General features: G+C 43.0%; 1 protein-coding gene across 2 annotated transcripts in view; it reads left to right on the top strand.

The window, feature by feature from the left end:
- The window catches only part of LOC126238059 (ecdysone-induced protein 75B-like), a 626,856-nt gene that overhangs the window by 146,478 nt on the left and 456,116 nt on the right, over nucleotides 1-24,262 (top strand). The window lies entirely within an intron of this gene.

The following is a 24,262-nucleotide window of genomic DNA, read 5'->3' as shown; positions in this document are numbered from 1 at the left end:
CAGTCCCATTGAGTTAAGAAATGATGGGGTTGGAAGTCGGAAATGCTCTTTCAAGGGATCAAACCGCCATTTGCCTAAGCGGGTTAAGAAAATCATTGAAAACCTATATGAGGTTGGCCGGACGCGGGTTTGAACCGTCGTCCTCATGAATGCGAGGCCACTTTGGTAATCTTTGCGCCAGCTCTATCGGTCGGTAAAGGTATGGATTGCGTCCTGCTTCTAGTGTACTTTATACATGATCAGAATCACTTCGGTTTTTCTACCATTCGAAGCAGAGTTGCCGGCCGTGCTGACCGAGCGGTTCTAGGCGCTACACTCTGGAACCGCGCGACCGCTACGGTCGCAGGTTCAAATCCTGCCTCGGGCAGGGATGTGTGTGATGTCCTTAGATTGGTTAGGTTTAAGTAGTTCTAAGTTCTAGGGGACTGATGACCTTAGAAATTAAGTCCCATAGTGCTCAGAGCCATTTGCACCACTACGGCCGGCTACGTGTGGAAACAAGCATAAAATGTGGATAAGTATTCTCACCAAATATTAGAAGATCATCGAATTCACTCGCAAACTTATGGAAGTTATAATATCGTTTGAGTACCTAAGCATTACACTACGAAAAGATGTGAAACTGAACGTCCATTAAATCAGTAGTACATGCTCTTACTACAGATGATATAGACCGCACATGACGTCATTATGTTGAAACCAACATCTCTGTCAGCTGAGTAGTGATACAAACATTTGTAGAAAACTTCAGTTATACTGATGAACTTTTTTTAAATTTTAGTATTTTCAGTAAATTTTACTTTGATCAGTGCTTGAACAACGTGCAGAGTTTGGCTGCATCGAGAGATATTCCAAAGGAAGTAATATATCTGTCCGTAGGTAAAGTTGTTTTAAAAATACGGAGAAGTTAAGAACATTTTTCGAGAGTAAGTCAGTGAATTTACAAGCTGAATCCAAATGGCTGATGCCATTACCAAGCAGATACAAATAGTCCCCTATTTCAGAGAGTTTATTTGTGTGTAAGTATTACGAACTGAATGAAAAGGGTCATAATGTATGTATCCGTTTGCTCTCAGATTTAAAACTCTATGAACGATGAAGATTTTGGGGCGACATGATGTTATTATGAAGATCACTACAAGAGTTTTCTCTATAACCTATGTTTTCTGATACATAATGCTTCTTATCTTGATATTGTTTCGATCTATGTAGCTGATTAAGCGAAAGCTGTAAAACGTAGATTCTTATTTAGTTTAAAATACTCCTGTGGAAGCAGCGAACTAAGTGACTCACAGTGTAATTGACACAGGAATTGGACCAAGAACTGTAATTCTGTCGCTTGTAAACAGAAAGAGCTATCAGTACAATGTTTGTCAAAGTATTTCACAATGTTCACCTGACCAAATGTATAAACCATCGCATTAATACCGGAAATTTTGTAGATATGTTAAATGTACAATTACATGCGTAATACGATTGCAACAACTCGTCCAAATATTAAAAGCAGTTCTACATCTACATCTACGTGATTACTCTGCTTTTCACAATAAAGTGCCTGCCAGAGGATTCAATGAACCACCTTCAAGCCGTCTCTCTACCGTTCCACTCTCGAACGGCACGAGGGAAAAACGAGCACTTAAATTTTTCTGTGCGAGCCATGATTTCCCTTATTTTATCGTGATGATCATTTCTCCCTATGTAGGTGGGTGCCAACAGAATGTTTTCACAATCGGAGTTGAAAACTGGTGATTGAAATTTCATGAGAAGATCCCGTCGCAACGAAAAACGTCTTTGTTTTAATTATTGCCACTCCAATTCATGTATTATGTCTGTGACACTATCTCCCCTATTTCGCGATAATACAAAACGAGCTACCCTTCTTTGTATTTTTTCGATGACTTCCGTCAGTCCCACCTGATGCGAATCCCACACCGCACAGCAATACTCCAGAATAGGGCGGACAAGCGTGGTGTAAGCAGTCTCTTTAGTAGACCTGTTGCACCTTCTGCCAATGAAACTCAGTCTTCGGTTTGCTCTATCCACAATATTATCTATCTGATCGTTCCAATTTAGGTTCTTGATTTCGTCTATAAATGAGAACAACCGTAATAGTTGACCCCTCTTCTCATAATGCGTAACGACAGAAACTCTGCTATTTGTACTCCGTCACGTATCTCACATGTTGGTTGGAGATCTAACACTGCGTTGGCGGTCCTAAAGAACAAGAGTAGTTAAACATTACATACTGTTGTTAATATTTTCAGCCATTCTCAGTCAGTTATTGCTACAGTTGCGTTTTGAATGTGGCTGAAATTAATGTAAGACTCTTCGATTCCTTTTCTTCCAGCTCAACTTGTTCGGGTACCTCTTTCTGAGCATATCTCTTACAATTTCCTTTGTGCTATACTAGCCCGATACTACTCCGGAATCGTTTTCTTGTACTCCTTCGACGTGGTTCTACGATGCATTCATGTTGCTGTAATCCACACGAAAGTGAAACAGATATGGTAAGGTAAGTTTCGGTGGATAAAAAACAGATTTGTACGTTAGTTACACCCTTATTTCATAAGCTAATCGTATGGGAAAGGAACCGCTTGTTATTGACACAAGGTGCCCTCTCGGATGCATTGAACTGTAGTTTGATCAGTATGTGCGTAACCGCAGGTGGCGTTTTAGACGGTGCGTTCTGCATTGCTAAGCACAGTTCCTTACATTACTTTAACTAGCTTTCAGTGGTACCAAATCCGCCACAATGCTGCATGTCGGACAATACTACGCACAGTAAAGAAACAATAGATTGGAAACCACCCTTCTACTCGTGACGCTATATTGCTCTCATTCGTCAGTCGACCTCGTGTCCACTTCAGCGAACCTGAGAGGAGCAGCATATATCACGAGCGGGAGCTGCCGCGATCGCAATCCCCGCCCGGTGCGTGCTGAATTGCATTCCGATGAATATTTCACGAGACAGTGTTACTGCTTGCACTTTTTTCGCGAGGGAGTACTGCAATATTGAGTGCAGACCTGCATCCAAACGGATTGTTTCTATATCTCTCAGATGATCACATTTACAGATTTATATTGCTGCTTTTTTGAAAGACATGGCTTTCGTGCCTAACTTACACCCATTATTCACAGTATTGCTGAATATCCTGCATATCGTCCATATAGCATCTTAGTTCTGTCTAATTTCTTATGATTCCGTTTCAAATACAGGTTTTCAATGCTTCAGTTCTGTCTAAGAAAACTGGCGCACGCTTGAAAACTTAGCAAGTGTCTCATGCAAGAATGGGAAAATGTGATGTCAGAGAAATTGTTTGCCCATGTATCTGTAACACGCAGGCGTAGTCTTTTCTTTTCAAATGACGCAATAAAGTCACCCAACATCATAAATCTATTGTAGGGACCTACCGTAATGGAGATTCCACCTGTTAAAAAAATGGATGTGTGACAATTCTTGTGAAAGTTCTACAGTGGGCCGGCCGAGGTGGCCGAGCGATTCTAGGCGCTACATTCTGGAATCGCGCGACCACTAAGGTCGCAGGTTCGAATCCTGCCTCGGGTATGGATGTGTGGGGTGTCCTTAGGTTAGTTAGGTTTAAGTACTTCTAAGTTCTAGGGGACTGATGACCTTAGAAGTTAAGTCCCATAGTGCTCAGAGCCATTTTTTTCTACAGACCCACTGCACACGAAAATGAAAAATAAATTAAACCTGCTCTTAGCCTCAAGAGGGCATTAAACTGTATAGTTACGTGTAATAATAAGACGGACGGCAGGAAATTAATTGCTGGCGTTAATCTGCACGGACAGAATGTGGTGGCAACGATGAATAGTACTAGAACAGTGTGAATAAACACCTACGTCAGAGCTCCTCTTGCCAAATCTACCGAGTATTTAGTAGAACACAAACCCTGCAGCACCAGCTTATCGGAACGTGTAATGTTGTCAAAAAAATTCTGCTATCTCAATCTCAAACACATCGTTTGTTAATATAATCGGTCTCATGTCACAGTAGCAGTGACTTCATTATTAGACCGACGACATTACTTCGGAGTGATGTTATATGAAAATTATCTCTGGTATAAATATGCTTCAAAAAGCAGGTGGCTTTTGAGTAATGTGTAAAAGTCTGTTAAAGCATAACTTCGACAGCTGTCCCCTTATTATCTATTAGGAAACAATGAAAATGTCTTATTGAAACTCGAAATTTTCCTGACCTCTCATGCGGCATAATTTTAAGAAAAATATGAAAAAGCGTAAGTTCCAACATCGAACTGAAGAAGAATTATAGTTAGACTACAATAATTTGCAATCGAGACGTCGATTAAAAAACTGTAGTAATGAAAATAAAGGTACCGTCGCCATTTAAGTGTTTTGTGTTTACAGCGAATGAAGGCAACGCCGAAGGAGTAAAATGATCTGTTGTGTTTTGATAAATTTGCATTTCGCTGTGTGTGACAACAAAAGTTTAATGTTAGCTACGATCACCAATATGTCCTTAGGACGACGAAGCATGAAACTTTGAATGGAAAAGTACTGAGAAATTGTTGGTTACTCGACGAATAATGGAGTTGATAATTTTGGAGTTACTGGGAAACAGAAGAAGAATAGAAATCACTGCGGATCAGATTTGCTAGAGGGCGTAGCTGAATACAAAAGCTCAAATGAAGATGGATCGAGCAACAAGCAGGCGAGTGTGTGTGTGTCGTAATTTTGCCAGTTAAATTATTTGCTGTATTCCAAGAGCTTAGATAGGACTGAGACAGCATAGGCTGCTTAGACGGCGTTAGAAAACATGCACTAGTAACGAATATGAAAACACGTAGGATGTCCGTGAAGTCTGGTCTCAGGCCAGTGGATCAGAATGACGGCGGGAATCATCCACTACTTGCAGTTGACAAGTGTGGACGTGGTGCGATTTACGATATGCTTGGTACAGAGAACGGCGATATTCACGTGACCTGGATGACCAAAACCTTGACACGAAATTTTAGGTCGCTCACTTTCTTAGTAAACCGGGCTGCTCGTGTCAGGATTTGACCAGCTAGCCACATGAAGATCCACAGAGCTCTTTGTCAATATCTCCCGGAAATTCTTAACATTTCCTCACTTAGGAACACAGCATTCGCTCTGATCCTCCACAGCGCTGACCATCACCGTGATTCCGTCCACGTTCTGCTATTACCCAACAAGCGCTGATAACGCTGTCACTTCGCGAAAACTCTACTTCAGTCTGGTGGCCGCAATATCCTTTAGAAGTAATGTCAACTTCAATCATTTACATGTTTTCCAATGGTATATAATTTAACGAAATGGCATGGACGTTGGAACACTATTTCATGGAATTTAGCTTCTGTTATCAGTCGGTGGTATATTTCGTTTTTATGTTTTTTACATACAGTTCGCATCATTTTAATCCAAATGGAGGGAGACACAGAGAGAAAGGCGCTCGCATTGTATTTATTTAGCGATAAGGAAACAACACGCGCCTATGTGTATTTTTGGACAAATATTTTTAAAAAATTCTTGATAATGGTATTTGTGAATATTTACACACTAATTTTCAAACAATCGGTTAAACTTCCTCCAGCCAAAAACGGCAAAGTTATTCCCAATTGCCTGTCTATCGGAACTGCCTACTTCAATGAAGTAATTTGTTTTTCTATCCTTCCTCGTATTAACATAAATAAACAGTTCTTGTCCGTTTTGGACGTATTAGAATACTGTAGTTGTTGAAAGAGAAGGTAATTTATAACGAATCAGCTACAATCTGTTGCTTTTATAGGCGTTTGTTTGTTCACTCTGATATTTCTAGGTGACTGGCATTCCACCTTGAGGTGTATACACATATTCAAGTGCCGTGAACAATGTTTCTTTACCAACAGCGTTGAAGAATTCTGCAACAATGTTCTTCAGGCACTTATTGTAAAACTTCGTCAGTGAATAAACCCTGTTCACGACACGGAAATAAACTTAAACGTCTTAAGATGGGGTAACATAAATTGAACGCATTCCCGGAATAGCGTATTGCGCGGCATAATTTATTCATGTGACGTGTCGGGAAAGGGGTGCTGCACTTCTGTTCATATCAGTGCGTTACCCCATTAACATTAACGTCACGGACGTAATAGTTTTCATTTTATGCGCTAGGAACACTGCTGTTTCGTTACGCTACAAAGCGGCACTCGGCTGCATGGTTCACTCTCCTCTGTCAGCCTGTAAAGGTGATTTATAAGATATATAGTGCAGTGACTAACGAAGCAGTCAGTCATCTTAAATATTTTTCACATTACTTATTGGTTCTTCGACATAGTTTCTGATTTTGTTAAGAAATTCAGTCACCATTAAGTCCACATCCGAGGAGTTAAAATTTCTCTGCCAAAAGGAGGTATGTCCATGCGGAAGTCCTGGATACTAGAAATTTTAATTTGAAATTTAAAAAGACAGTTTTATTAATCTATAAGGTATTACGCGGTGAGTAACTGCATGTTTTTTACTCTACAAAATAATAAAATGACGGTCATCTGAAACTACCATGTAGTTCTGTCGGACGGTTTTGTTCACATTGTTTACAGTAACCAATGAATAAATCAGAATTAAGAAAATCAGCCTATTACTGCCTGTGGACACGCCCGAAGAGTAATTCAGCCAAATCCAGAAAGATATCATTGTTAGTATGCCCGCAACCTATGCCGTTAGCTTGGGAAACAATGTATTTCAAGCTGACGGAATGGACTGCGGGTACACCAATAAAGATATCTTTCTGAAATCTGGCTGAATTACTCTTCGGGTATGTCTGCAGCGAGTTAAAGGCTCTTTTTTATTTTAAATAATTCATTAGTTATTACAAAAAATGACCAAAAGCTCACGATAAGAACTACAGCTTTGTTACAGACTTCCACCATTTTATTATTTTCTCGAATTTTAAAAACACTGTGCTGTAACTCCATGCACAATATGCTATAGATAAAATAAATTGTCTGGTATGTGCTTTCAAATTAAAATTTGTACTGTGCATGAATTTCCGTCATGGATATAATTTATTTTGGACAGAGCAACTTTAATTCCTCAGATGGGAGACTTGATGATGACTGAATTTCCTAACAAAATCAGAAAACGTTGTCCAAGAATCAATAAATAATGTGCAAAAGATTTACGATGACAGCTTCATTAGTTTTTCCACAAAAAATCGTAGAATTCGTTTATATGACAGGCTGACTGAGGACAATGTAACCTTAAAGAAGAATGTGAATCAGACTTGCACGTCAACATAGGTAGCCCATCCCACCTCCAACGTTATCAAATTAAGAACATTGTTTATGAGTCTTTACACTTTGACGCTTATAACTATTACATTTCTCACAGCTATTTGATAACACGTTTGCTTCTAACTAAAGTCTGTTGTACGAATGACAATACATATCGTTGAACAGTTTCAATAGCTACTTCAGACAAACAGTATGCATTGAGATGCAATGCAGAAGTCAGTATGGATTTTGTTTGTTATTTATCATACATTTTGCAGTATTGTCGTACCTTGCTTTAATATATGAATTGTCATGATGTCACATCTGAACAGTACTTCTCACTACAACACAATATGCAGAAGTGAATAATTCGAACGAAATTAAATAGGTATGTTAAAGGCGATGCATTGTTTTAGTTAGGCCGACAGTGACAGCGTAGTTTCCCTTCACAGAGAAACTACGGATGGTAATATTTGGGGTGATGACCACAATGATAGCATTGCTAGAGCGTACAGCGTCGTGTGATTTCGAAGCCTTATTAAAATTTTAAGTTTATGAACACCGTCCCGCAAACCATCAAGGACTTCAGGGGGCAATCAACCAGGAAGTGGCTGCCATTCCGTTGGAAATGGCACGAAGAACCATGGACAAGTTGACGGGAAGACTTTTTCAATACATCAACGACGGAGGACTCGATTCACCAGAAATAATTTTTAAAATCAGATAACGTAAAATGGCATACTAGTTATGTTTGTTTGTAACTACTTTTTGTAACACAGGTGGTGTATTATAAACAGAGCATTGAAAATTACATTATTAGTTCTTTCTTGAAAGTCGGCAGTTTTAAAATAATTTAGGATGTCTTCCGAAGTCAAAATTGCTTTTAATTCTAATCTAGTTGTAGACTGTCAATATGTGTCGCAGTTAATTCTAAAATAAAATCCTTTACACCTATACCAAAAGACCTCGTCGCGTTTCTACTAGAGATGTTGGTTATTCAAAAGGCGGTCAAAGAATGGGGAGGTATGCAGCTGATAGCAAACAGGAAAACATTGAGTATGCTTGTCACAGCATGAGGGGTGTCGCCATATGTCAAGTGGTGGCTAACTAGACACTATAAGGAAGCTGGGAGCCGTGTAGGTCTTTAATATCCCAATAGCCAGGGCAGTTCTCTCACGGTGAACAACATTTAATACACTACTGGCCATTAAAATTGCTACACCACTAAGATGACGTGCTACAGACACGAAATTTGGCCGACAGGAAGAAGATGCTGTGATATGCAAATGATTAGCTTTTCAGAGCATTCACACCGACAACGTGCTGACATGAGGAAAGTTTCCATCCGACTTCTCATACACAAACAGCAGTTGACCGGCGTTGCCTGGTCAAACGTTGTTGTGATGCCTCGTGTAAGGAGAAGTAATGCCTACCATCACGTTTCAACTTTGATAAAGGTTGGATATTAGCCTATCGCGACTGCGGTTTATCGTATCGCGACATTGCTGCTCGCGTTGGTCGAGATCCAACGACTGTTAGCAGAATATGGAATCGGTAGGTTCAGGAGGGTAATACGGAACGCCATACTGGGTCCCAACGGCCTCGTATCACTAGCAGTCGAGATGACAGGCATCTTATCCGCATGGCTGTAACGGATCGTGCAGCCACGTCTCCATCCCTGAGTCAACAGATGGGGACACTTACAAGACAACAACCATCTGCACGAACAGTTCGACGACGTTTGCAGCAGGATGGGCTATGATCTCGGAGACCATGGCTGAGGTTACCCTTGACGCTGCTTCACAGACAGGAGCGCCTGTGATGGTGTACTCAACGACGAACCTGGGTACACGAATGGCTAAACGTCAGTTTTTTGGATTAATCCAGGTTCTGTTTACAGCATCATGGTGGTCGCATCTGTGTTTGGCGACATCGCGGTGAACACACATGGGAAGCGTGTATTCGTCATCGCCATACTGGTGTATCACCTGGCGTGATGGTATGGGTAGCCATTGGTTACACGTCTCGGTTACCTCTTGGTCGCATTGACGGCACTTTGAACAGTGGACGTTACATTTCAGATGTGTTACGACCCGTGGCTCTACCCTTCATTCGATCCCTGCGAAACCCTACATTTCAGCAGGATAATGCACGACCGCATGTTGCAGGACCTGTACGGAACTTTCTGGATACAGAAAATGTTCAACTGCTGCCCTGGCCAGCACGTTCTCCAGATCTCTCACCAATTGAAAACGTCTGGTCATTGGTGGGCGAGCAAGCGGCTCGTCACAATACGTCAGTGACTACTCTTGATGAACTGTGGTACCGTGTTGAAACTACATGGGCAGCTGTACCTGTACACGCCATGCAAGCTCTGTTTGACTCCATGCCCAGGCGTATCAAAGCCGTTATTACGGCCAGAGGTGGTTGTTCTGGGTACTGATTTCTCAGGATCTATGCACCCAAATTGCGTGAAAATGTAATCACATGTCAGTTCTAGTATAATATATTTGTCCGATGAATATTCTTTTATCATCTGCATTTCTTCTTGGTGTAGCAATTTTAATGGCCAGTAGTGTATTTTTAAGCACGCTTCTACAGCCGACCCATACAACATACGTCCACTGTAAAACTGAGGGTACAGAAGGGTTCGGTACATCTGGAGCTGACATATTATGTCTGATCCATAGCTTTCTGGCTAACATATTTTACTATATTGTGTAATCTGAGGCACCTTACTTTCCAGTCGTTCACGTGCTGCAGTGAAGTATTTTTTTCGTCAAAACTGAGGCTCAGAAACCTCATCCATTCTTTACGGTTGAAATAGTTTATCCTCATTCTCAATTAAGTCAAATCAAATATGTTGTGAACTGTTAGAAAGGGCACATTGATTTATTAGACGAAAATCTAAAACAGGTGTTACATGTTCAGTCCTCCAGGATCCTAATTGCCAACTGTATGACTATCAGGAGATTTGTTATTGGCGTACATTCTCTTTCGTCACGTTCCATCAGACTTCCTTCTGTACCAAGACCAACCCGTACTTATATTGTCATATATTTGCTGTTCCTTATTTATTTCCCTTTTCTTCCCTTGTTCTCGTTTACTGCGTCATCCTATCATTTCCCGCTCTTTCACTCAAATTTCTGTTATTATACATTACTCCCATTTGAGATATTTTGACAAAATTACTAAACAAAATGTTTTAAGAGAGGACTTACTGTAATAACCACGTTGTAAATGAAGGGTTTTGTTATGTATAGCTAAAATACTGTAAGAAAAACTTCGGACGGAACAGATAAACTTGAATCTTCATGAAAAAGAAATCACAGGCTGGTTATCAAGTTACAGAATGGAAACCACACATATCATCAGAAAACAACGATGATATTTTTACTGATGTCTATGCAGAATGGACACCAACGGGCTCACAGACAAGACTATAGACTTAGCCTTATCGAAGAAGAAGAACAACTGGCTAACGCATTTGGCATTCTTGATGGCATCGAACATAATTAGAACTCTAATTCACAAACAGATATTTCTTGAGAAACTTGTGCGACAAAATTCAGGATCTACAGAAGAACGTAAAAAGAAACACAGTGTACGAATGGAGATATATTGAGAGGAAAAGAAAAGTGTATACAAAACCAAACGCGCTCCTCATTTTGCCAAAAAGCATGGAAACCTGTAATGAAATGAATGGCAAAAAATAAATAAAAATGATCGTTAACATTTAAGATTATACACTTCTACAACGCACTGTACTTCATGAATATGCGGCTGTTTCCTCTGTGTATCAAAAACTTTTTGATAGTGATATCTTGCCACAATGTATAAAAAAAACAACTCAGTTTAAGATGTATATTAACATTTACATATTCTAAGCAGTTTTCACGCCAGCGGGTTTACAACGTAGTATAAAACAGCAACGGAATCATGCCTTCCTTAGGCGACAAAAATAAACATTAGCTTACTGAAATGTATTATGGACGTTTACTTCCGCTGATCATGTTAATGTTTTGAATCATGTATAATAAATTTTGAACATTATCTTTCAGTAAAGTTGAAAATTACATTTTTCATTAATCCTTAGCTCTCGATCTATGGATGTACATTTTAAGAACCGTGCACATTTTACTGTTGCACTTTGCAGTGTGTTCGTCTTAAATTAATGTTTCTGCCTATAACTGATACAGAGATATCTTTGGTTATTTATTTACGATGAAAGTCAGAAACTACATTCTCAGCTGAAAGCAAACTTGCGAACTTTCCCGTAGCGCAAAACAGCTGCTAATAGCTAGAGTAATCTACCGTGGCGGGAGTCGTGCCAAACCTCTTGAGCCGTCTTCTGAAACACCGCATGAAGTGAAAGGAAGACGTGTGAAGAGTCAGGCATGAATATTTAACGGAACGGAGAGGAGCAAAATGCGGACGATAATCTTAGTCAAAGGGACTATGGAAGTACTTGATGTCACATCACTAAGCCTGTGATCTTGGTGCTACGAAGAGAGCATTAATGAACAAAGTGCCACTAAGTGCCTCCAACCAAGGCGCTCGGAAATCCTAAGCAGGAACGAACTGCCAGTAACTGCGAACTGCAAAGTAACTCAGCCTCTGGATTAAGCCACAATGTGCCTAGGATAGCTTCGTTGTGACGTTTCTCCTCATTACATAATTAGGCAGATTTTCATCCCATTCGAACATCTGCAATTGCCAATTGTTGTTTCCGTTCCAATATAAAATAATAACGGGAGCTTTGAAAATCCAGAAGTGACAATGTCTTTTTTCTTCGTTGTTTCATTCCTTCTTTCTTTATTAATTTTTGATCAGAGGGCCTTTATTTGTCATCGAAGGACATTAAAAAAACTTTCGACTGCGTACAAACGATTTATTATTCGACTGGTGTACATGTATGATACGTCATCTGGAATCCTACATCGGCATTACTCAAATCCAAGTTGAGATTTTGGAGGATCTTCGCTCAAATAAATATATAACATTTGCACGCAGGTTAAAGATGTTGTTTGAAACCCATGTTCCTCCGTTGACCTATAATCATGAAATTTGACAGGAAGCAAGGTTTTAGAGCACAAATAAAATAAAAATCAGAAATTTGTTATTCTGAAGTCGTATCATACAAAAAAACTTTTTCCTCTTTGTTGTCCGTCTGTCTCTCGGTCCGCCTGTGACCCATTTTTCTCAGGAACAGATAGAGGCATCAAGTTGAAGTATATGTGAAAAACCGTCTATGATCCATTGACTGTGTTGTTCTTCTAAAGTCAATACAATGAAAAGATGCAGCCGTCTATAGAGACTCGTTTTTGGCAGGAATAGATAGAGGTACATTGAAATTTCTGTGAAATACTGTGGTCTGTGTTCCGTTGGAAGTGTAAATAATTGAAGCTTGTAAATCAGTGCAGGAAACAGATACGGCCATATATATCACATATTTAAATAGGTACCTCAACTTACTCAGCTGTATCGAAAGCTGATTAATTCTTTTGATTCCAGTCATATGTGTTTCTTCAACCACTGAATTTGCTATAAAATGCCGATTATCTTATGTTACTTTCCCTTACAGAATACAATATTTATGTCCGTAAATGCAGGAAATAGAAATTTTTCATTAATTTTGAAGAACAATAATTTACTTAATTAAGGAAACGTAAATGTAATAGAAATAAACTTGCCGATAATGGCATAATATGGCGGGCACAATGATCGAAAGTAAAACAGGAAAAATAAGAAGAAGGAAACAAGAAAAACAAAAACGAAACAACTGAAAAAGCGGTGAAACGCATGCCTGGAAACTGAGATATCGCGGGATTGAATTTCGGTCAGACCTCAGATTTTTCAATCTTCGTTTTAACCCAACCCTCACCTCGTAACGACGTAAAGAGTTTCCAGACACAACGTGTGGCTCAAGGTTGGATATCTGAGGTAGGTTAGGGACACTCAAGTCCCTGAAGTGGCGTGCAATACAAAGACTTACATCACGCCACTGAGCACACGAAATTATTATTGTGGTGTCACAGCCAGACACCACACTTGCTAGGTGGTAGCTTAAATCTGCCGCGGTCCATTAGTACATGTCGGACCCGCGTGTCGCCACTGTGTGATCGTAGACCGAGCGCCACCACACGGCAGGTCTCGAGAGACGTACGAGAACTAGCCCAGTTGTACGACAACGTTGCTAGCAACTATACGGACGAAGCCTTTGCTCTCATTTGCCGAGAGACAGAAAGGCCTTCAGCTAAGTTAATGGCTACGACTTAGCAAGGCGCCATTAGCCTTAGATAGTTTGATAGTTATCGTATGAAATATCTCATCAAGAATGCTGTATTCACAACAAGGATAAATACAAGTTAAGTATTCGAGGAGCTGCATACTTTTCTTATTAGAATTCACTACTTATCCTGTTCCAGAATTCACGCCCGTCTGCGTTAGATAGCGTGCATTTTCGGCCTCCTCTATCTACAAGGTGTTGGCACATTCACCAACACATCAATTATTATTGCCTATATACGTAATGAAGTTCGTACGGGAACCTCAGAGACCAAGTCCTACTCGTATTTTCCACCACCTTCGCGGATTGTGCGAGTAACGGTTCAAATGGTTCAAATGGCTCTAAGCACTATGGGACTTAACTTCTGAGATCATCAGTCCCCTAGAACTTAAAACTACTTAAACCTAACTAACCTAAGGACAGCACACAACACCCAGTCATCATGAGGCAGAGAAAATCCCTGACCCCGCCGGGAATCGAACCCGGGAACCCGAGCGTGGGAAGCGAGAACGCTACCGCACGACCACGAGCTGCAGACTGCGAGTAACGACCCACAGAAGAATCAGGGAGATTTTGCAAGGAAAGCACCAGGCGCACGAGCAGAGTAGAGACTACTGGTCTGGGAAGATTTGGAAGGTGACCTCTAGTTGCAGCATTTTCCTTGCAACCAACAGAAACTTCCAGAAAACCTCCACCAGAACGAGGGAATGGGAACTGCTATTAATTTAATGCTGGGAGTTTATGTCCCTGACAAAAAAATTTAAGCTAAGTGTATGTGTTAATATGTGAGGGGGAGTCAAACGCAAACAAAAGAGATTAATGAAAAGTAAATTATGAGCAGTTGACTTACATTGTTTCATCCATCGCGTTTTCATTTAACTGTTCGTTATAATTTCACATGTGTACGTTGCGTAATGTGGAAAAGTAAAAAGTGTACCTGACTCACGTATGAAAAACCACCCACAGCCCTATTATATAACACGCTGTGGTGGAAGCGAAAACGATGTGAGTGAAGTCTCATTGCTGGTGCCAACGTAAATTCTAGTTGCAGTGATCACTACCAAGTCAGTGTCATCTGTGTGATTCACTTACTTTTTGGACAGTCAGTTGCTTTCCTGTCGAAGGTAGTGGTGGGTATTGTCGAAAGTTCGAGTACATTACAGGCAATGAACTCGACAAGTGGATACATATCATTTAATAAAAAAATGACCGCTAACATCTTTCTGGATTTGTTGTTCTGATGAGATCTATTAGTAAAAGATGGCTTAAATAGCAGAGTGCAGCATTTTCCTTCGTCCTGATAACGACAACGACTAAGCTCCGAGATGAGCATCTCATGGGATATTTTGAAAAAATTGGCGTTAGCCATCTTGTTCTACTGTGCTAGGAGCCCACAGAGAAGAGGAAGTGCACATCTCTCTGTCAGTGGTCGTCAAACTAATGCCGAACTAACAGGTCGTGCGGCCAGTGGTTCTCAGACGTATTTTTTAATAATGTCCATCTATCAACTAGCAGCCGAATCCAAGAACGTCCACTAACGTCTTTTTAAATAGGTACTGAGATATAAGTAGGGTCCAGAACAAGAAAGTATTTTTCACTACAATCTTACACGACCAACGCATTTACCGTAACGTGTTCACAGAGAGGACGAATGGTTTTTGACTTACAAAAATATTTTTAAAAGAAACAGATTTCGTTAACTGTGATCAGTTTTATTTACAACATACTTTTCAATAATGTATAGATATGTAAGAAAAATGTATTATACGTGGGGATGGAAGGGCGAAGAAGTTTGTTACAAATGGCTTACTACGACAATGTACAGGAGGCCGATCGGTCAGGACTTGTAAGCTGGCATCCAGAGATGCCGTTAAAATAGGAACAAGAAATTGGGTCAAATAAAGACAATATATTACAGCGTACTGAATGCAATGAGTGCGTCTGGGGTCGGAACTTATCGCGTTTTTGCTAGTCTAGGAGGTGGAACAACCAGTTGAAGTGGACAACGGAAGGGGAGGCGGTTCATGTTATCTTGGTGGCCAGTAATGGAGCGCAGAGCCAGAGGCTCTGCCTCCCAAGAAAGATGCCTGTACTGCTCGAGGTCTGGATCACAAGAGAGGGAAGCAACTGTGTTCTGCACTGGGGTACACTCCAGCGTCCACACACGTGACTTGTTTCCCACCACGATATTGGCTAAAACCAATGGCGTAAATTCGCTACCCGTTCCAGCGGAAGGCCGAAGCCGTCTCTTGTCGGCAACTTTCACTGGTCACAACTGCCTCGGCTCTGAAAAAGAGGCAACTTGTGTCACGTAGGAACAACGTAAGTTGCGCTGTGAGAAAACTTGTAAAGATTTCACTGGGCCTTCGAAATATATTTCTTGAACCAATTTCCTAACATATTCCTTGAGTGACTGCTACCATCTACAGTATTCAATTCAAAACAGTTACGGAATCTGGTGTAATAAATAATAATAACAATAAATAATGTTTTCAAAATTTTAAATTATGAAATACACACATCAGAAAAAACCTTTGCATCACCTCGGTTTCAAGAGTTCCAGAACCGGCACAGAAAATGGGAATAGAGATATACGTAAACATCATTTCCGCCCTTTTTAAAAATGGTTCAAATGGCTCAGAGCACTACGGGACTTAACATCTGGGGTCATCAGTCCCCTAGAACTTAGAACTACTCAAACCTAACTAACCTAAGGACATCACACACACCATGCCCGAGGCAGGATTAGAACCTGCAACCGTAGCGGTATCGTGGTTCCAGACTGAAGCGCCTAGAACCGCTCGGCTACTCTGGCAGGCAGCATTTTATATTGCTCACGAAAACCGCTCATTGCATGTTGTATCACCATACAGCCAAACTTTCGAGGTGGTGGTCCAGATTGCTGTACACACTGGTACCTCTGATACAAAGTACCACGTCCTCTTGCATTGACGCATGCCTGTATTCGTCGTGGTATACAATCCACAAGTTCATCAAGGCGCTGTTGGTCCAGAATGTCCCATTACGAAACTGCGATTCGGCGCAGGTCCCTCAGAGTGGTTGGTGGGTCACTTCGTCCATAAACAGCCCGTTTCAATCTATCCCAGGCTTATTTGATAGGGTTCATGGCTGGAGAACATGCTGGCCAGTCTAGTCGAGCGATATCGTTATCCTGAAGGAAGTCACTCACAAAATGTACACGATGGAAACGCGAATTGTCGTCCATGAAGATGGATGCCTCGCCAATATGCTGCCGATATGGTTATCCTATCATTCGGAGGATGGCATTCACGTATTGTACAGCTGTTACGGCGCTTCTATGATCACCGACGGCGTACGTGGACCCCACATAATGCCATCACAAAACAGCAGGAAACCTCCACCTTGCTGCACTCGCCAGACAGTGTGTCTAAGGCGTTCAGCCTGACCGGGTGGCCTCCAAATTTGTTTCCGACGATTGTGTGGTTGAAGGCATATGCGACACTCATCGGTGAAGAGAACGTGATGCCAATCCTGAGCAGTCCATTCGGCATGTTGGTGGGCCCATCTGTACCGCGCTGCATGGTGTCGTGGTTGCAAAGATGAACCTCGCCATGGACGTCGGGAGTGAAGTTACGCATCATGCTGCCTATTGCTCACAGTTTGAGTCATAACACGACGTCCTGTGCCTCCATGAAAATCGTTATTCAGCATGGTGGCGTTGCTGTCAGGGTTCCTCCGATCCATAATCCATAGGTCATCAGCTGCAGTAGTAGCCAAAAATGTTCAAATGTGTGTGAATTTCTATGGGACCAGAATGCTGAGATCATCGGTCCTTAGACTTACACACTACTTAAACTAACTTATGGTAAGAACAACACACACACCCATACCCGAGGGAGGACTCGAATCTCCGGCGGGAGGGGCCGCGCAGTATGTGACATGGCGCCTCAACCGCGCGGCCACTCCGCGCGGCCAGCAGTAGCCCTTGGGCGGCCTGAGTGCGCCATGTCATCGACAGTTCCTATTTCTGTGTGTCTCCTCCATGTCCGAACAACATTTGAACATTTTTGGCTACTACTGCAGCTGATGACCTATGGATTATGGATCGGAGGAACCCTGACGGCAACGCCACCATGCTGAATAACGATTTTCATGGAGGCACAGGACGTCGTGTTATGACTCAAACTGTGAGCAATAGGCAGCATGATGCGTAACTTCACTCCCGACGTCCATGGCGAGGTTCATCTTTGCAACCACGACACCATGCAGCGCGGTACAGATGGGCCCACCAACATGCCGAATGGACTGCTCAGAGACCCCTGGACACTTGTTGGGAACTCTTCCTGGCACATAGTGACAATGAGGACGCGATCGAACCGCGGTATTGGCCGTCTAGGAATGGTTGAACTACAGACAACACGAACCGTGTATCTCCTTCATGGTGGAATGACTGTAAATGATCGGCTGTCGGACCCCACGTGTCTAATAGGCGCTGCTCATGCTTGGTTGTTTCCGTCTTTGGGTGGGTTTAGTAACATCTCTGAACATTGAAAGGCACTGTGTCTGTGATACAATAACCACAGGCAAATTTTCAGGAGATTTGGGAACCGGGCTGACGCAAAACTTTTTTTATGTGTGTATATGTCTAGATAACAGTATTTTCAGAAGGTGGTCATGAGGGACACCGACCCCCCCCCCTTCCACCCCTTCTTGGTATTGCGCTTCCTTCAGGGGCAGTATTTACCATACTGCGGCCACTCAGGGGTTTATAGGAAGTAAGAGGAGAAATGTTTTTCCGTTTGTGTTTTAGAATTACACCAATGGCCACTACAAGATCTCACGACTTCCTTTTGGGGTGACATGGCAAACTATTCCGATACCCTTGGCTACTGGAACTATCTTTCTAGATGTCTCTACTTCATTTGTACTTTTATGCAGGTAATAGTGTATATAATATACACTGATGAGTCAAGACATTATGATCACTGCCCACCGCGAGACAGAGTGCCTCCTGATGGTGTTGGGGGCACTGATGCGGTAAGGAAAGAATGTAAGCAGAAGATAGACGAATAGGCAGTCACTATAGCGAAGATACGCGCCGCATATGCGGAAATCCACTGATAGAAGCGGTTTTGACAAAGGGCACATTGTTATGGTTCTGCTGCTAGAAGCGAGAATCTCTGAAATGGCGAAGCTGGTCGACTGTTGGCATTCTGTTGTCGAGAGCACCTATACAAGCGGTTGGAGGATGGCGAAATACCAAGTTGGCCGTATGGCATCGGAAAACCGCGTCTCATCACAAAACGTAGAGGTCGGAGGATCCTCCATGGCAGAATCCAGTACACGCAGCGATCTGTGGCAGTTCTGACGATAGAGAACAGTGCCAGTACAGGCACAGGTACTTTGGAGCACATCGTACAGAGGCCACTGTTGAACATGAAGCGCCACATCAAATTGGACAGTCGATGCATACTTTTCGGTTGTAAGACTTCACTTTTAATCTCTGTGCGTTTCTGTAAATAGATGGCACTGAAAAATCATTCTGAAATGCTAAATGGTGCGACGACTTTGTCGTTCTACCGAGGCCGCTCCTAAGTCGCCCACTTCGTCTTTGATCCGCCAGCTGTCACAGTCCGAGGAACAGACCACCGCTACTGCAGTGGTAGGAGCCTGCTTTGCGAGTAAAACGCTGTCTGGTGATAGTAATATGACCACATATCAAAAGCCTGAATAATCACTTTTGCAGCGCGGATCGCACGAAGAGAGTCAGTGTGGTACTGTAAGGTATGGGCAGTGGGTAGAGCAATGCCGTGGCCAACTGCACTAGGTTTCTCGGTTGAGAATCCACGACGCTAACAACTCGATCGCAGTGGTTCCACAGATTATCAGCTATATTAAAATCTGGGGAGTTTATGGGCAAGGGGAATACGGTAAACTCATCGCAGTGGTCTTCGAACCATGCGCGTTCACTGCAAGCTATGTGAGACGTTGTATTCCCTGCTGGCAGATACTATCGTGATGAGAAAAAAACTAACTCCATTTGGTGACAGATATGGATGCATACTTCTATCGTCGAATTGTACCTTCTAGAATGACGAGATCACCCACGGAATCTAACGAAAACATTCCACAAATCATAACGCTCTCTTTGCCGCTCTGGGCCCGTTGCTTTCAAGTGTTATACGCCGTGCACGCCAATGGTCTTCTCTCTGACGGAGCATGAAACGTGATCCACCTGGAAAGGCTACTTGTCGCTACTCAATGGACGTCTACTTGCCGTACTGGCAAGCAAATCCCAGTATTCGACGCCCATGAGCAGTAGTAAGCAAGGGTGCATGAACGAGGCACCTGCTGCAGAGGCCCATTGGCAGCGACGTATTCTGAGTGGTTATTGAGGAGACACTGCCAATAGCCCCCTGGTTCACCTCGGTGGTCAGTTGCTCAACGGTTGCACGTCTGTTCTCTTCTATATATGTCCACAGCCTTGGTTCATTCCTGGAGTGTATGGCATCTGGTCCACGCACCGTTGTCTCGGCGACGGTTTTGGATAGCGCCCTTTCGCCATGCACCTTATTGTAGCCATGGCGGCTCGCGACCAGTATACAGAACATAGCATTTCAGGGAATTCTTCCAACCTTGGCCCGAAAACCAATGAACATACCCTTTTGGATGTCAATTAAATCGCGCCTCATGCGCACTGTGAAACGAAAGCACTGTTTTCCGTTCGCCAAGACACTTTGTATTTACTCTCCACTGCATGTACTGCCACCTACCGTCTGTAACTGGCTATCGCAAGTTGACATCGAATATAAGTGTTCGTCACATTAATATGAGAGGACATATACACCACTGGCCATTAAAATTGTTAAACCGAGAAGATGACGTGCTACAGACGCGAAATTTAACCGACAGGAAGACGATGCTGTGATATGCAAATGATTAGCTTTTCAGAGCGTTCACACATGGTTGGCGTCGGTGGCGACACCTAAAACGTGCTGACATGAGGGAAGTTTCCAACCGATTTCTCATATACAAGCAGCAGTTGACCGGCGTTGCCTGGTGAAACGTTGTTGTGATGCTTAGTGTAAGGATAAAGGTCGGATTGTAGCGTGTCGCGATTGCTGTTTATCCATTCGTGACATTGTTGCTCGTGTTGATTGAGACCCAGTGACTGTTAGCAGAATATGGAATCGGTGGGTTCAGGAGGGTAATACGGAACGCCGTGCTCGATCACAACGGCCTCGTATCGCAGTCGAGATGACAGGCATCTTATCCGCATGGCTGTAACGGATCGTGCAGCCTCGTCTCGATCCCTGAGTCAACAGATGGGGACGCTTGCAAGACAACAATCATCGGCACGAACAGTTCGACGACGTTTGCAGCAGCATGGACTATCAGCTCGGAGATCATGGCTGCGGTTACCCTTGACGATGCATTACAGACAGGAGCGCCTGCGATGGTGCACTCAACGACGAACCTGGGTTCACGAATGGCAAAACGTCATTTTTTCGGATGAATCCAGGTTCTGTTTACAGCATCAGGATAGTCGCATCCGTGTTTGGCGACATGGCGGTGAACGCACATTGGAAGCGTGTATTTGTCATCGCCATACTGGCGTATCACCCGGCGTGATGGTATGGGTTGCCATTGGCTACACATCTCGGTCACCTCTTGTTCGCATTGACGCCACTTTGAACAGTGGACGTTACATTTCAGATGTGTTGCGACCAGTGGCTCTTCATTCGGTCCCTGCGAAACCCTACATTTCAGCAGGATAATGCACGACCGCATGTTGCAGGTCCTGTACGGGCCTTTCTGGATACTGAAAAGGTTCGACTGCTGCCCTGGCCAGCAAATTCTCCAGATCCTTCACCAATTAAAAACGTCTGGTCAATGGTGGCCGAACAACTGGCTCGTCACAATACGCCAGTCACTACTTTTGGTGAACTGTGGTATCGTGTTGAAGCTGCATGGGCAGCTGTACCCGTACACGCCATCCAAGCTCTGTTTGACTCAATGCCCAGGCGTATCAAGGCCGTTATTACGGCCAGAGGTGGTTGTTCTGGGTACTGATTTCTCAGGATCTATGCACCCACATTGTGTGAAAATGTAATCACATGTCAGATCTAGTATAATATATCTGTCCAATGAATACCCGTTTATCATCTGCATTTCTTCTTTGTGTAGCAATTTTCATGGCCAGTAGCGTAGTTCTCGTGTGACGTGGCACACAGCACTCTTGTCGAAAATGAACCATTCTCTGCTGGTGTTCTCTCTGAATTACCTCATAGGTTAACAGATAATAAACTTAGTTTTTTTTGCTTTCGCTTTGGTCTGTTCATTATACACTTGTATGTGTACTCCAGGCCGGTTTACTGGAGCAACGGCACTAGGTGTGAGGCCATAGCGCCGGCTCCCGTCCACCCTGTGCTGATGTCGGCGGCAGCAGCTGTGAGGCTGTAGTTAATGAAGTGCTCCGCCGTGGTACCCTGGAGGGCATTCTGCGTGTTAATCGTGCTACCAAATCTGATTACACGTCGCCATTACAGCCAGACGCCCAGAGCACTCTAGTCTCGGCAGTACACCAGACAGACAAACGATATGCAGTACATGTACTCAAGTACAAGCTGCCCTTATGCTGCAATTAACTTCGCATTGAACACCACTCAGGCCGTCATGATTTTAGACCTGAAATTCCAGAGTCACTGGAATGCGAAATTGTTATGGCGGTCCACGTCGGGATGTGTACATCTACCAGATGATTTCTGCCTCGCGGCTAATCTCATTACCTTCTAGCATTCACTTCTGATCTGCCTGACACAAAAGATTTCTACGTTACATTTATCTAGCAATACAACGCCACTAGACGTATTGCCTCCGATAGATAGCTGTTATAATAAATATAAGAAACAAGTAACTGCAGGTTTTCCTGAGAACTTTTCAGGATTCATCACACGGTAGTCGAACGAGACGATGAACTGCAACGTTTAGTGCTGCTAACTGAGAATGAAAACAAATGTCTTTTGTGATCTTTGTCAGCGTAACTTGGTCACCGGAAGTCCATCATTACAAGTGTCAGAGCCAATAGGCTGTAGTATCGAATGATTGTTTGCGCGTTTAATAAAAAAACAAAAGAAAAATTCACTTAAAGCTACTGGAAACTCTATTACTTTCAATTCTTTGATGTGCTGTCCAAACAACGTTGCTACGCTGCGAGCCCTGGCTTCGTGGTGCCATAGGGCGACGCCATCTTTCTGGCCAGTTTGTGCTCACAGCCAAACTATTAAGTTAGCCGTGCTATGGTTCTGCCTTACACACACTCAAACTATTGATGAAATAGCCACCGGCGGAGATCTGAGCACAAGAAGTTGAAAGAAACTACACGCCAGGTACTTTCCTAAACATATCTTAAGTCCACAAGACTACCCATCTAGTGTGTCACACAATCTACTATGTCTGTCTGCTACTAGGAGCAACCAGCGACACTATTTACGACCTCCACCACTTGTTGATTACAAGGATCAAAGTTGAAACTAATGAGCAAAGGAAGGCCCCCTTCAATTAAGGAGCTATCAATGATTTCTCCACACTGACAATTACTGCGGTTTGAGTACCAGATGCGTCAGGTTTGGTGAACATCTGCTCACTTGAAGACCATGTGTTTACCTTACACCAGGCCCTTCGCACATATGCTGCGTACGTTCAAATGGTTCAAATGGCTCTGAGCACGATGGAAATTAATATCTGAGGTCTTCAGTCCCCTAGAACTTAGAACTACGTAAACCTAACTAACCTAAGGACATCACACACATCCATGCCCGAGGCAGGATTCGAACCTGCGACCGTAACGGTTGAGCGGTTCCAGACTGAAGCGCCTAGAACCGCTCGGCCACTTCGGCCGGCAAGGTGCTGCGTACGACCAGGCAGTGGAGATAGGGGTCAGCAAACGGCAACAACTGCAGAATCACCGAAAGAATCACCTACCATCGTCCACATCATCAGGCAAGCCATAAGACTCGTAAAGATGAAAACAATGAACTAAAAATCCACCGACATGATCAGTTCTATTTAGTTACACCAATCGTATTGGAATGTTCATCACCATCAGGGATTTCGTAGTCACGTGTAGCAACAAAGCATCTTCACCATCCAAAAATTCAAGGAAGCACGTAACACCTAATGAAATTAATAGTCTTCTTTGAGAGCGCCGGTCACTCTTAGCTCTGCCATGGTCGGTAGACTCATAAGGGCCAAAGACTTCTCACTGCGCACAGTTAACGGCAGTGGCGCAACAATAATAAAAACTAAGGTGGAACAATTCGTCACATAGCACCAGACAGGTATTCTTATCGTCACGGAAGCGCGCCTGCGTCCTACCGAGACCTCCAAACCGAAGAACATAACTCGATTTATCTACAATAGACACTGTAGATGGTCGTGTGGCAGGTACGGCGGTCTTGATCAAGAACTCAGTTTACATGCCCCCCTTCACCTTCTCACCATTGGCAACTCTGGAAGCCACAGCGACCACAATCACGACTTCTTAAAGCATCATCACCCTAATAGCCGCGTACCCCATCCCCCAACGACCTTTTGGGAAAGACGATTTCCGGATGCTCTTTGACCAATGCCCGAAGGTGCGAAAGTGATGTTAAGTAGGGACTGAAACGCCAAACACCACACCTAGTATTCACGGACAACCAAACCAGAAAGTGTTCAACTTTACAACCTCGTAGAACAACCA

This window comes from Schistocerca nitens, chromosome 1 (assembly GCF_023898315.1).
Source record: "Schistocerca nitens isolate TAMUIC-IGC-003100 chromosome 1, iqSchNite1.1, whole genome shotgun sequence".
Lineage (NCBI taxonomy): Eukaryota > Metazoa > Arthropoda > Insecta > Orthoptera > Acrididae > Schistocerca > Schistocerca nitens.
The sequence above is the reverse complement of the archived record's forward strand: the minus strand, read 5'-3'. Positions and strand labels throughout refer to the sequence as shown.